Genomic DNA, 16,370 nt, shown 5'->3' with positions numbered 1-16,370 from the left:
GCAAGCATCTATGGGTTGAGAAAGAAAAAAAAGATTAATTTGATTGGTTCAATGTAAATGAATCAGAAACATATGTCTTGGCTTTCTCAACATGGCTGGCAAAATTCATGTAAGCTGTACAGAACCTATAGCACTTGAAAAGGATTTGACAGACTGAAAATATATCTGTGCTGTCCTATAAGCAATGCAAATAACTCTTAAATTAAACACAGATTTCCCCCCGCCAGTGGGCCAGGAAACCTAAGTTCATAATAATAGCTTGCATTTCCATAGCTCTGTTCTTCGCCCGCCCCATCAACAATCCTGAAATGCTATGAGCAGTGTATCCATTTTTCCCCTCTGTACTTATAGCAGGATGGTTCTGTGGGACAGAACACACACACACACACACACACACACACACACACACACACATGATATATCCAGATACAGAGGCACATATATATATGGAGAGAGAGAAAATACATACATGGCATTCAGTTAAGTCTAAATTTCAGATTAACAACAAACAACATTCTAGTATAAGTATAACCCATGCAATATTTGGGATCACATTTATAGTAAAATAGTATTTAAAAAAATTTTTTTAGTATAAGCATGTGCCATGCAATATTTGGCATATGCTTACATTAAAAAGTATTTGTTGTTTATCTGTAATTCAAATTTAAAGTTTAACCAGTCATAAAATACATAAGTCATGGGGATGTGATGTAAAGCATGGTGACTAATAATACTGTATTGCACAACTGAAAGCTGCTAAGAGAGTAGATCTTACAGATTCTTCCCACGAGAAAAAACATTTATAACTATGTACGATGACAAATATTAACTAGAATTATTGTGGTGATCATTTTGCAATGTATACAAATATTGAATCATTATGTTGTCCACCTAAAACTAATATAATGTTATATGTCAATTATATGTCAATTAAAAAAAATTAACTGGATATTCTATATTGTTCGCTAAATCTGGCAAGCCTAGTTTTATTGCCTCCCCAAACTAGATAAATGAGACAAGAACTACAGTTTGTGGGTTAGAGAATTTTGCCTTTCTTCAAAGGAAGAAAACATCTAGAAAAAGAACTGTCTAGAGGTAGCAGAAACTTCATCAACACTGGTCTCAGAAAGGAAAGGCATACCACTACAATTACATAAGGAAGACAATCTTGGCTTTTATAAACATGACTCTACTTGTGCTCTGCTAGAAGCTCCTTCCTGTTTTCAGTACTATTATGGGACAATTAAGTATACTTAGAAGGAGTGTGAAGCATATATTTTATTTGGGGGACTTAATAGAAGGCAGAGAACATGAGGTTACTGCCCACCTGAATGTGAGAAGAAAAGGGCAGCCTGATACTTGTATGGGTACTAAAGGGAACATAGTGTCCTAGAGAGGGTTGCAGACTAAGGATCAATAGTCTTTGTGAGCCTCATTCTATATTTTGTTCACTATTATATTCTCAATTCTAAGCACTGTGCTTGATGCTGTGGGTACTCAGTAAATATTTGTGGAATAAATGAATGAATGGACTTTCCCATTGCTAAAATCAAAGAATGAAACCAAGTCACATAAAACTCTAATGTTTCAAACCATGCCTAAATTTCTCAAGACATATCTCTGGGGTTATCTTAATAGAAGAAGAAGGTGTCAGAGGCAGGCACACCTCTCCTCCTTGAGCCAGAGCACTTCCTTACCTACTTCTTTTCTGCACTGAGGTTCAAATGAGATTTCACTTAAAAATGATTCACTGGAAAAAATTAAATAGTTATAAAAATGCATTTAAGATTTAGAAGACATACCTCAGTCCGGAGTTCTTTGACTCCACCCACGGCCTTTCTCCAAAACAAAATGTCCACACATTTGCTCCAAGCCAGCAGGAGGTAACTGAGAACACACAGTCCTAAACGACAGGAGAGTAAAAGCAAACTTGAAAAAAAAAGTTTCTTACTCTCAGTAACAGTAAGTCTTGCCTGGAGTTATAATTATTGTTGAATTACAATACAAAAATGAGGAAGAAAAAAAATCACGTGCAATCTCTCCAGCAGTTTGTCATATTGAAAATACGGCATAATTGATTCAACAAAGGCACCAAGGGAATACAAAACCGTAATCAGTTTTTCTGTAGTGTTATATCTATACTGACAGAAGCCTAATTGCATAATTTATCATTATGAAATAAACTGTAGAGATTACAGGTATATGTGGTAATCAGCAGGATGGTGTGACTAGCTTTTGTGTAAATCACAGTTGGCATTTTGTGTTCAATACACAAACCAGTCTCCTTTTTGACCATGAACAACTATATTCCAATTGCCATGCTAAGTGATTCAATGACCTACGTAATCCATTAAGTATGATATCTCTGCCCCCACCTCCACCTCCAGGAAATCTCTACCTGTCTCTAGTTCATGAGCTCACATGAGGATGTTACTGGCAGGGAGGGGGTGGGGCGTTACTTTGAAAGTGCCCTTGAGCTTTGCTCTGCTCTGAGAAATAGGCTTCCATGACTTCCCATGGAAAAGGAATCCAAATTCTTCAAGGTCCTTGTCTCTAGCCACTCTCCTTTGGCCTTACCATGCACCCATTACATCACAGCTACATTTGATTACTTGCCAGTCACTGAAAACTTGATCACCTTTTTCTTCCCTGATCCTTTGTTTATTTCTCTGAATCCTCATGTTTTACATACATATTAAAATGTCTATATTTGTAATCCATTTCACATTAGGCATGCTTCTAAGAACATACTTGTCATTAAAAGGACAGCAGACTTCTGATGGTGGGAGGACAGAATAGATACACTTTCCCCTATTTCTCCTGCTAACTACAAAGGAAACTTCTTATACTGTTTATAAAACAAACATAAGAAACTCGGAAAGGTTAAGAGGAGGTGGCAGCCTAGATAGGGAACTGTGCCCTGAACAATGAGTTACCTTGTTTTTCTTTTTGCCTCATATATCCCAGACTGCGTGCTGTAGAAGCTAGTAACGGGGAAGTGCTGATGGGCACAACAACAACAACAAAAGACACAACAAAGTTTACCGCAGGAAAACAAAAGGGGATCACCTCTCCTTCCCTCTGGAGGTTATAACAGGAGGCCTAATGCAGAATCAGGTCTTCACACACCACTACTCCACCTTAGTGTTGGTGGGGGCCACAGAGGAGAAGTAAGGAAGAATCTTACTGATACTTCCAGGGAGATCTCAGTGTAAGCCTAATGGGAAACAGTAAGTCCCAACAATGCCCAGTAATGAGGAACTCCTCACCCTAAAGTGTAAATGGAGGCCAAGGGGGAAACGTAATGGGTAGAACCCTCCCACACTTCCACTGCCAGATGATGTCAGAAAATGCCAGTTAAAACATAAGACATAAATAAGATCCACAATGACACAACACAATATCCCAAATGTCTAGGTTTCAATTAAAAATCACTCAACATACGAAGAACCAGGAAGACCTCAAACTGAAAGAAACAGTTAATAGATGCCAACATGGATATGAAAGAGAGGCTAGGCTTTTCTGACAAAGGTTTTATAGCAACCATCATAAAAATGCATCACCAAGTAATTAAGAATTTGTTTGAAACAAATAAAGAGTAAAGTCTCAACAAAGAAATAGGTGTAAAGAAGAACCAAACAGAAAGTGTACAACTTCAAATATAGTGACCAAAAGAAAAAAGTCAATGAATAGGCTCAAAAGAAAATGTAGGGAAAAGTAGGAAGAACCAGTGAGTTGGAAAAAAAAAATAGAAATTACCCATTATGGACAGAGAACAATGTGAACAGAGAGAAAATAGGCAAAAAATAAAAAGAGCCTCAGGGACTTGTATGTCTATTAAAAAAAAAGATTTAGGGCTTCCCTGGTGGCACAGTGGTTGAGAGTCCGCCTGCCGATGCAGGGGACATGGGTTCGCACCCTGGTCCGGGAAGATCCCACATGCTGCGGAGCGGCTAGGCCCGTGAGCCATGGCTGCTGAGTCTGCGTGTCCGGAGCCTGTGCTCCGCAACGGGAGAGGCCACAGCAATGAGAGGCCCATGTATCGCAAAAAAAAAAAAAAAAAGATTTAATATTCTTGCCATCTGAGTCTCAGGAAGAATTGAAATTACAGTGTTTTCTCTGACTATAATGGAATCAAACCATAAATCAATAACAAAAAGATAACAGAGGCATCTCCAAACGTGGAAACTAAACAACATAATTCCAAATAATCCACAGGTCAAAGGGGAAGTCTCAAAAGAAATTTAAAATGTATTGAAATGAGTGAAAATAAAAATATGACATATCAAAGATGATACACAGATGACAAATGAGTATATGAAGAGATAATCCACACCATATGTATGTCATCAGGAAAATGCAAATTATAACAATTATTAGAATGGTCAAAATCCAAAACACTGAATACATCAAATGCTGGTGAGGATTTGGAACAAGAGGAACTCTCATTCATTGATGGAAGGAATGCAAATGGTATAGCCACTTTGGACGACAGTGTTGTGGTTTCTTACACAACTAAACATACTCTTACCTTACAATCCAGTAATCACACTCCTTGGTGTTTACCCAAAGGTGTTGAAAACGTGTGTCCACACAAAAACCTATATACATATGTTTACAGCAGCTTTATAGTCATAACTGCCAGAACTTGAAAGCAGCCAAGATACCCTTCAGTACGTGAATAAATAAACTGTAGTACATGCAGACAATGGAATACTGTTTAGCACCAAAAGGAAATAAATGATTACAACTTGAAAAGACATGGAAGAATCTTAAATTCATATTACTGGGGCTTCCCTGGTGGCACAGTGGTTGAGAAGCTGCCTGCTAGTGCAGGGGACATGGGTTTGAGCCCTGGTCTGGGAGGATCCCACATGCCACAGAGCAGCTGGGCCCGTGAGCCACAACTACTGAGCCTGTACGTCTGGAGCCTGTGCTCCGCAACAAGAGAGGCTGCGATGGTGAGAGGCCCGCGCACCATGATGACGAGTGGCCCCCGCTTGCTGCAACTAGAGAAAGCCCTTGCACAGAAATGAAGACCCAACACAGCAAAAATAAATTAATTAATTAATAAACTCCTACCCCCAATATCTTCTTTTAAAAAAAAAAGCATATTACTGAGTGAAGGAAACCAATCTGAAAAGGCTACATACTATAAAATAATTTCAACTATATGACATACTGGAAAAAGGCAAACCATGGAGACAATAAAAGGATCAGTGACTGCCAGGGGTTAAGGAGGAGCAAAGGATGAATAGGTAAAGCACAGAGGATTTTTAGGGCAGCAAAAATGTTATATATGATACTATAATGGTGGATATATGTCATTATACATTTGTCAAAACCCATGGAATGTGCAACACCTAGAGTGAACTGTAATACAAACCATGGATTTTGGGTGATTATGGTATGTTAATGAAGGTTCATCAATTTGAATAAATTTACTACTGTGGTGGGGATGTTGATAATGACAAAGGCTATCTATGTCTTTATGGTGGCAGGGAGTATGTGGGAAATCTCTACCTTCTCCTTAACTTTGCTGTGAATCTTAAACTACTTAAAAATATATAAATAAACAGATAAACAAACAAACAAATAAATAAACAAACAAACATACAACATATCAAAATTCATGTGGCACAGCTAACACACTGCTGTGAGGAAAACTTACAGCACTAAACACATACATTAGAAAAGAAAAAAAACTCTCACATTAATAAACGTAAGGACAGAAATAGATAAAAATGGAAACAAAAATAGAGAAAACTCAATGAGATGAACAGGTGGCTCTTTGAAAAGATCAATAAAATTGACAAACCTCTAGCAAGACTGACAAGCACAAGAAGGGAGAAGACATAAATTATTATTATGAGTAATGACATGCACTATTATTACAAACCCTGCAGACATAAAAGAGATAATAAAGGAATATTATGAAAATTTCTACACACATAAATTTGAAAACAGATGAAATGGGCCAATTCCTGGAAGCTACCATAATATACTTAATATGAAATATTATGAATAGCCTTATAACTATTAAGGAAATGAGGTTTATAATTTTAAAACTCCCAATAAAGTAATCTCCAGGCCCAGATGGTTTCACTGAAAACTTCTATCAAATTATTAAAAAGAAGTAACACCAATTCTATAAAACCTCTTCTAGAATACAGAAGAGGAGGAAACAGTTTTGATTTCCTTTATGAAGTAATACCAATTCTACACAATCTCTTCTAGAATACAGAAGAGGAGAAAACAGTTTCCATTCCTTTATGAAACTAGTATCACCCTGTCACACAAAGACAGTACAAAGAAAGAAAACTATAGACCACTATCTTTTATGAATATGATCACAAAAATCCTTAAAAAATATTAGCAAAAGAATTCAACAATACATAATAAAAAAAATATACCATGACCAAGTAGACTTTGTTCCAGAGATGCGAGGCTGGTTCAATATTCAAAAATCTCTTGGTGGTGGTGTAGGAAGATCCCGAACTCACTTCCTCCCATAAACATAACAAATCTACAACTAAATATGGAATAATTCCCTCAGAAAGGGACCCAAAAACTGCATGAACAGAGCCTCCACAAAAACAGGTAAAAGGACAGCATCAGCACAGGTAGAAGAGGCAGTGATATGGGCTGGCCTAGGAAAAATCCACACCATAGCTGCAGCAATCCACAACTGAGAGGAATCACAAAAGTACAAATATTTTCCCTGAGAAATGAGTGATTTGTGCTCTGCTTCAATCACCCTAACCCCTAGATCCTACACAGTAGATTCAAGTCCCGCAAAACACCTGGCTTTGAAAATCAATGGGGAATATGGCCAGAAAAACTATATAACTGCAGTGAATGGAAATTTCACTCTTAAAGGGCTTGTGTACAGACTCACTTGACCTGAAAACCTGTGCAAAAACACCAGACTGAAAAGTGCATGGATCATAAGTGAAGGGAACTCACATACTAATCTTAAAGCATCTGCAGGATAGGCAGGAATCAGTTGGGATACTCCCTGAGGACTGAGTCACTGGCAGGAGTCACTTAGTGATCTCAGTTTAACTTGCTAATACCAATGCTGGTGGGTGCCATTTTGGAATTCTTCATCTAAACTGTTCGTGCCAGTTGGCACACACACTGAGAGCCTTATCCATTGCTGTAACTCTGCCCAGACTCACAGCTGGTTGAGCATTAACACCATCCATAACCACTGTGACAGCTGTGGCCCCACCAAAACAGGATGGCTAACACAGCCCACACAGGGGACAATCAGTGAGTGCCTAAATCTGGTGGTCAGGTGTGATTGTGCTTCTGAGCCCCATAGGACATCTCCTAAATAAGGCCACTTCTTCAAGATTGGAAGGGAAAGCTGATATACCTAATACCTATAAATAAACACATAAAATGAGGCAAAATGAGGAGATAAAGGAATTTGCTCTAAATGAAAGAACAAGACAGAACCCCAGAAAAAGAACTAAACAAAACAGAGATAAGTAACCTACCAACAAAGAGTTCAAAATAATGGTCATAAAGATGATTGCTGAAATTTGAAGAAGAATGGCTGAACATATGAGAACTTCAACCACGATACAGAAAATATAAGAAAGTACCAAACAGAAGGTATAAGAGCACTGAAAAATATGAGAGGTTCAACAGAACACTGAATGAGGTAGAAGAATGAATCAGTGAGCTATAAGACAAAACAACAGAATTTACCCAAATAGAACAGCAAAATGAAAAAATAAAGAGGGAAAATACCTTAATTTGGGATATTTGGGGCAACTTTAAGCATACAAACATTCACATTATAGTGATCCAAGAAGAAGAGAGAGAGAAATAGCTGGAAAAATTATTTGAAAAAATAGTAGCTGAAAACTTCCCTAATACGGGGAAGGAAACAAACACTGAAGTCCAAGAAGCACAGAGAATTCCAAATAAGATGAACTCAAAGAGATAAACACATTATAATTAAATTGGTAATAATTAAGGATAAAGAGAGAATCTTAAAAGCAGCAAAAGAAAAATAACGTCACATACAAGGGAAACACTGTAAAATTATGAGCAGATTTTCCCCAGAAACTTTACAGGCCAGAAGGGAGTAGTATGACATATTCAAAGTGCTGAAAGGGAAAAAAAAAAAGAAAAGAAAAAAAACGACTTCCAATCAATATGTCTCTACACAGCAAGGTTATCATTCAGAATTGAAGGAGAAATCAAGAGTTTCCTATATAAGCAAAAGGTAAAGGGGTTCATCACCACTAAACTGGCTCTACAGGATACATTAATGAGACTTCTTTAAGCTGAAAAGAAATGTCACTAATTAATAATATGAAAACATACAAATGTAAAAATCTCACTGGAAAAGGTAAATAAATAATAAAGGTAGTATATCAATCACTTATAAAACAAACATGAAGGGTAAAAGACAAAAGTATTAAAAATAACAAAAATTAAAAATTAGTCAAAGAATACATGAAATAAGATGTTAAATATACCATGCAAAGTATAAAATGTCGGGAGAGGTGGATAAAATGTAAAGCTTTGGAATGTGTTCACACTTAAGTTGCTACCAACTCAAAATAGGATGTCATATGTATGTGAAAATCAGGGTAACCACAATGGAAAAACTTATAGTAAAAACACAAAAGAAAATGAGAATGGAATCTAAATATTACACTACAGAAAACCACCAAAATACATGGGAAGAGAGAAAGAGAGAAAAAAAAAGGAACACAGAGGAACTACAAAAACAAGAAAACAATTAACAAAGTGACAATAAGTACATACCTATCAATAATTACTTTAAATGTAAATGGACTATAATCTCCAATTAAGAGACACAGAGTAGCTCAAAAAAACAAACAAGACCCATCTGTATGCTGCCTATAAGAGACTAACTTCAGAAGAAATTTCAAAACCACATAGACTGAAAGCAAAGGGATGGAAAAATATATGCCCGCAAATAGAAGTGAAGAGAAATCTGGAGTAACTATACTCACATCACACAAAATAGACTTTAAAACAAACAATGTAATAAAAAACAAAGAATGGAATTACGTAATAATATGGAGGTTAATCCAGCAAAAATTACCAAATTTATAAATGTTTATGCACCCAGAGGATCACCAAGATATATAAAATAAATATTAATGGGCATAAAGGGAGATACTGACATAACACAATAATAGCAGGGGACTTTAACACCCTGCTTATATCAGGATAGCTCGTCCAGGCAGAAAATCAATAAGGAAACATTAGACTTAAATGATACATTATACTAGATGGACTTAATAGATATATATATAGAACATTCCATCTGAAAGTAGGAGAATACATATTCTTCTTAAATGCACATGAAACATGATGTAGGATAGATCACATCTCAGGTCACAAAACAAGTCTCAATAAATTTAAGAAGATTAAAATCCTATCAGGCATCTTCTCCAACCACAATGGTAGGCAACAGAAGATCAATCACAAGGAAAAAAAAAAAGGAAAAACCACAAAAACTTGGCGATTAAACAACGTATTACTGAACAACCAATGGGTCATTGAAGAAATCAAAACAAGGGCTTCCCTGGTTGCGCAGTGGTTGAGAGTCTGCCTGTCGATGCAGGGGACATGGGTTCGTGCCCTGGTCCGGGAGGATCCCACATGCCACGGAGTGGCTGGGCCCGTGAGCCATGGCCGCTGAGCCTGCGCATCCGGAGCCTGTGCTCTGCAATGGGAGAGGCCACAGCAGTGAGAGGCCCGTGTACCGCAAAAAAAAAAAAAAATCAAAAAAAATCTAGAGACAAATGAAAAGAGAAATATAATACACTAATATAAATAGGATTCAGCAAAAGTGGTTTTAAGAAAGAAGTTCAGAGCAGTACAGGCCTACCTCAGGAAACAAGAAAAACCTTAAATAACCAATCTAACTTTGTCTCTAAAGGAACTAGAAGAAAAGTACAAAGCCCAAAATTAATAGAAGGAAATCATAAAGACCAGAACAGAAATAATGCAATAGAGACTAAAAAAATAGAAAAGATCAATGAAACAAACAACTGGTTCTTTGAAAAGATCAACAAAATTGACAAGCCTTTAGCTAGATTAAGCAAGAAAAAAAGAGAGAGGATCCAAATAAATAAAATCAGAAATAAAAGAGGATAAGTTACAACTGATACCACAGAAATACAACAGATCATAACAGACTACTCTGAACAATTATATGCCAACAAATTTGGACAGCCTAGAAGAAATAAATAAGTTCTTAGAAACACATAATCTTCCAAGACTCAATCATGAAAAAATAGAAAACTTGAATAGATTGATTACTATTAAGAAGACTGAAACAGTGATCAAAAATCTCCCAACAAACAAAAGCCCAGTACCAGATGGCTTCACGAGTGAATTCTACAAAACATTAAAGGAAGATTTAATATCTATCCTTCTTAAACTCTTCCAAAAAATGAAGAGGTGGGAAAACTTTCAAACACATTTTACGACTCAGCATTACCCTCCTAAAAAAAACAGACAAGGACACTACACTACGCACACACCCTTACAGGCTAATATCTTTCATGAACATAGGTGAAAAAATACTCAATAGAATATTAGCAAACTGAATCCAACAGTGCATTAAAATAACTATACACCTTGATCAAGCAGGAATTATTCCAGGGATGTAAGGATGATTCAACATCCACCAATCAATCAATGTGATACATCACATTAACAAAATGAAGGACAAAAATCATATGATCATTTTACTAGTTGCAGAAAAAGATTTGAAAAATTTCAACTTCCATTTATAATAAAAACTCTCGATAAACTGAGTACAGAGGGAAGGTATCTCAATAAAGACAATAATGACAAACCCACTACTAACATAATATTCACTGGCAAAAAACTAAATGCTTTTCCTCTAAGGTCAGAACAAGACAAGGATGCCCACTCTAGCCATTTTTATTCAACATAGTATTGAAAGTCCTAGCCACACCAATTAGGCAATAAAAAGAAATAAAAGACATCCAAATTAGGAAGAAGGAAAACTGTCACTATTTGCTGATAATATGATAACTATATGTAAAAACCCATAAAGATTCCACCAAAAAATTGTTAGAACTAATAAATTAATTCAGTAAAGTCAGAGAATACAAAATCAATATGTGGATATCTGTGGTATTTCTATACACTGATAATGAACTATCAGAAGAGAAATTAAGAAAACTATCTCATTTACAATTTTATCAAAAAGAATAAAATACCTGGAAATAAATTCAATCAAGGAGGCCAAAGACATGTACACTGAAAACTGTAAGACACGATGAACAGAACTAAGACACAAATAAATTTTAAGATATTTCTTTTTCATAAATTGGAAAAATATTTTTTAAATATGTTCATAATACACAGAGAAATCTACAGATTTAGTGCAATCCCTCTCGAAATTTCAAAGACAGAACACAGAACTAGAACAAATAATTCTAAAATTTAAATAGATTCACAAAGGACCCTAAATAGCCAAAATAATCTTGAAAAAGAAGAAAAAGTATAGAGGTACTGTGCTCCCTGGTTTCAAACTATGCCACAAAGCTATAGTAATCAAAATAGTATGGTAATGGCACAAAAATAGACACACAGAACAATGAAACAGAATTCAGAGCTCAGAAATAAACCCACATATATGTGGACAATCAATTTATGACAAAGCAGCAAGGATCATAAAATGGAGGCAGTATAATCTCTTCAACAAACAGTGTTGGGAAAACTACTCAGGCACATGGAAAAGAATTAAACTAGAACACTACATTATACCATACATACAAATTAACTCAAAATGTACTAAATAATTGAATGTAAGACTGAACCCATAAAACTACTAGAAGTAAACAAAAGTGGTAATCTCATTGACACTGGCCTTAGCCATGTTTTTGTAGATCTGACTCCAAAGGCAAAGGAAGCAAAAGCAAAAATAAACAAATGGAACTACAACAGTAAAAAGCCTCTGCACAGTGAAGGAAACCATCATCAAAATGAAAAGGCAACCTATTGAATGGAAGAAGATATTTGTAAATCATGTATCCAATAAAGAGTTAATACCCAAAATATATTAAAAATCCATAAAACTTAACAATAACCAAATGACCCAATTAAAAAATGGGCAGAGGAGTTGAAGAGACATTTCCCCAAAGAAGACATACAGATGGCTGAAAGGAACATGAAAAGATGTTCAATATCACTAATTATTAGGGAGATGCAAATCAAAACTACAAGGAAACCACATCTGTTAGAATGGCTTTTATCAAAAAGGTAAGAAATGGGCTCCCCTGGTGGCGCAGTGGTTGAGAGTCCGCCTGCCGATGCAGGGGACACGGGTTCGTGCCCCGGTCCGGGAGGATCCCACATGCCGCGGAGCGGCTGGGCCCGTGAGCCATGGCCACTGGGCCTGCACGTCCAGAGCCTGTGCTCCGCAACGGGGAGAGGCCACAACAGTGAGAGGCCTGCGTACCGCAAAAAAAAAAAAAAAAAAAAAAAAAAAAAAGGTAAGAAATAACCAATGTTGGAGAGGATGTGGATTAAAGCAAACCCTGGTACACAGTTGGTAAGACTCTAAATTGGTGCAGTCACCATAGAAATAGTATGGAGATTCCTCAAAAAATTAAGAATAGAACTATCATATAACCCAGGTATTCTACTTATAGGAATTTATCCAAAACAACACTGATTTGTAAAGACATGTGCACCCTTATATTCACTGCAGCATCATTTACAATAGCTAAGATATTTGTAACAACCTAAGTATCCAGTGATGGATGAATGGATAAAGAATATATATATAGTGTGTGTGTGTGTGTGTGTGTGTGTGTGTGTATACAATACAATACTATTCAGCCCTAAAAAATAATTGAAGTCTTGCCATTTTCGACACCATGTATGGAGACTAAAGGTATTATTCTAAGAAAAATAAGTGAGATAGAAAAAAAAACAAATTTCACTCATATGTGGCATCTAATTTAAATAAATAAATAAAGACAAAAATAAACTCACAGATACAGAGAACACATTAGTGGTTACCAGAGGAGAAGGGAGGTAGGTAAAATGCGTGAAGGGGGTCAACTATATGGTGATGAATGGCAACTAGACTTGAGTTGGTAATCACTTTGTAATATATACAGATGTTGAATTATAATGCTGTACATCTGAAACTTATATAATGATAAAAATCTTTCAGTATATTCCACCATATTAATAGATTAGATTAAAAATACATGATCATATTAACAAATACAGGAAGAGCATTTGACAAAATTCACTATCAATTCAAGATTAAAAAATAGCTCTCAATCATAGGAATAAAGGGGAATTTCTTCAACCAGATAAAGTACATCTATATATATATTAAAAATATAAAACCCTACAGCTAACAGAGTTCTCAGTGATAAAAGACTGGATGCTTTCCCCTAAGATCAGAAATAAGCAAGGGTAATTTGTTCTCCCTACTTTAATTCAACATAGTGCTGGAAGTTCTAACCACTATACCAGGTAAGAAAAAGAAACCAAGGGCATACAGATCAGAAAGGAAGAAATAAAACTATACATATTTACAAATGACATGACTGCCTAAAAAGAAAATTCCAGAGAATCAGCCCCCTAAAAATTTAAAAAAAAAACACATAAGTGGGTTCAGCAAGTTCAAAAGATAGAAGATAAACATACTAAAATCATCAGTTCCATCTCTATATAATACCATAAGCATGTGGACATAAAAATTAAAATAGAATGATTTATAATGATGCAAAACAAATACTTAAATGTATATCTAACAAAATATTTACAAGACTTGCATGCTGAAAACTAAAAACTGCTTATGAAAGAAATCAGATTATACCTGAATAGACATACTGTGTTCATGGATTAGAAAACTCAATATGGTAAAGAAATCAATTCTCCTCAAATTGACATATAGGTTTAATACAATTACCATCAAATTTACGGCAAGACTTTTGTAAATATAGGCAAATTTTTCTAAAATATGTATATGGAAATACAAAGGATCCTGAATAGGTACTACCATTTTGAAAAGAAGAATAATGTGGGAAAAATAAGTCTACTTGATTTCAAGCTTTAATATATAGCCTTAGTCAGCAAGACTGAAGTACTGGCAGAGGTGTAGACATAGAGATCAATGGAACAGGATAGAGAACTCAAAAACAGATGCACACAAATATGCCCAACTCATTTCGGATAAAGGTACAAAAGCAATTTAATGGAGGTAAGAGACCCTTTTAATAAATGGTGCTGGAACCATCGGACATCAATAGGCAAAACAAAACAACAAAAAAACCCTAAATCTCACACCTTGTAAAAATTAACTCAAATCATAGACTTAAATACGAAATGAAAATCTATAAACATTTTAGGAAAAATAAGATAAATCTTTAGAATCTTGTTCTAGGCAAAGAGTCTTTAGTCTTGACATCAAATGCATAATCCATAAAAGAAAAAATTGAGAAACTGGATTTCATCAACATTAAAAATTTTACCCTATTTTCACAGACTGTTGAGAGATGAAAAGATAAGTTATAGGAGAATATATTTACAAAACATATCTGACAGATGACTAGTATCTATAAAATATGACTCTCAAAATGTAACACTAAAAGTCAAACATTCAAATTAGAAAATGGGCAAAAGATATGAATAAATATTTCACAAAAGAGGATATACTGATCACAAGCACATGAAAAAATGGTTCAGTATCATCAGTCATTTGGGAAGTGCAGGTTAAAACCACAATGAAATATCACTACACACCTAGCAGAATAGCTAAACTTAAAAAAAAAAATTAAAACCATCAAAGATTTGTAAGGATACAGAAAAATTTGATCACTTGATTACATTCCTGGTGGAAGTGTAAAATGATATAGCCACTCAGGAAAACAGTTTGGCAGTGTCTTAAAAGATAGAAAGTATGACTACCATGAGACCCAAATACTACAATCCTGGGCTTTGTCCCAGAGAAATGAAAATTTATGTTCATACAAGACCTGTACACAAATGTTTATAGCAGCTTTATTTATAATTGCCCCAAACTGAAAACAACCTAGATACCCTTCAACATGCGAATTATTAAAAAAAAAAACCCAAAACCGGTATATTCATACCTTGGAATGCTACTCAGCAAAAAAAAAAAAAAAAAAAAAAGTAAAAGGAACTATTGGTCCATATGACAATCTAGTTGAATCTTTAGAGATTTATCCTGAGTGAAAAAAGCCAGTCCCAATACATTATATACTGTGTAATTTCATTTATTTAACATTCTCCTAATGACATAACAGAAATGGACTATACATTAGCGGTCCATGATTGAAGGGTGAGCTGAGGATCGGAATCAATTGCAAGGAGGGTTACAAAAGAGCAGCACAATTTTTGAGGTGGTAGAAATGTTCTGTATCTTGACTGTATCAGTGTCACCGTCCAGGTTGTGATACTGTACTATAGTTCCACAGGATGTTACCATTAGGGTCAACTGAGTAAATAGTAAGTAGAATCTTTCTGTATTATTTCTTGAAACTGCTTATCAAGCTATGATTATCTCAGAATAAAAAGTTTAATTAAAAATTTAGTAGTATGGAGGAGAGAGAGTGGTATACTTTTAGAGAAAAGTAAATGAGTTCTACAACAATAGACTGTTAGTATATTTGAAGCAATCTACAACACAGCTCCTGTCTTACTAATTGTAAGATGCTAGTACGTTATCCGGCACCTCAGGCTAGCACTGGGCTGTACCGTTTGAGTCTTTTACTGTATTTCCCTGATCCTTTTTGTTGCTCCTCTCTCTTTTCCATCACCTATCTTCCCCGTATCCCTTAGGCCTTCAGTATTCCTTTCCTTATCAAAAGATACTGCAAAGAATTGATCTAACTAATCTAATCAACTTCAGAAACACATCAAAAATAAATGTCTACATCGTTTTAGGTAGAAGGAAAAATCACTAGAAACAGAAGATCTGGGGTGTAATTTCAACTTGATACTTCCTTGGAGAGTGATCATGGGTGAATGATTTGACAGCAGTAAGCCTCAGTTTCCTTTTCTTTAACATGATTAGACTTCTTGTCTTTTCTACCTCATAATGCAATGATTGCAAGAATAAAGGAATAGTTGTTAGGTGATGATGGTGGTTTCCAGGCAGCTTAAATGCCCCTGCCATTCTGGGACACCATCATTCAAGCAGGGTTCCTGGACATATGAGGAAAAAGTGGTCTGACAGCATCAGTGGCACCAATTAATTACCATCCTTTGAGCTAGAATTATTATTAGTCTCAGAATAAACACTGAATGTCTAATGCAATTTTATCTGTCTTCAGCAGAATTTTAATTTG

This window comes from Mesoplodon mirus, assembly GCF_964341445.2.
Source record: "Mesoplodon mirus genome assembly, chromosome: 5".
In the NCBI taxonomy this organism is placed as follows: Eukaryota; Metazoa; Chordata; class Mammalia; order Artiodactyla; family Ziphiidae; genus Mesoplodon; species Mesoplodon mirus.
This window is presented reverse-complemented; position numbering follows the sequence as displayed.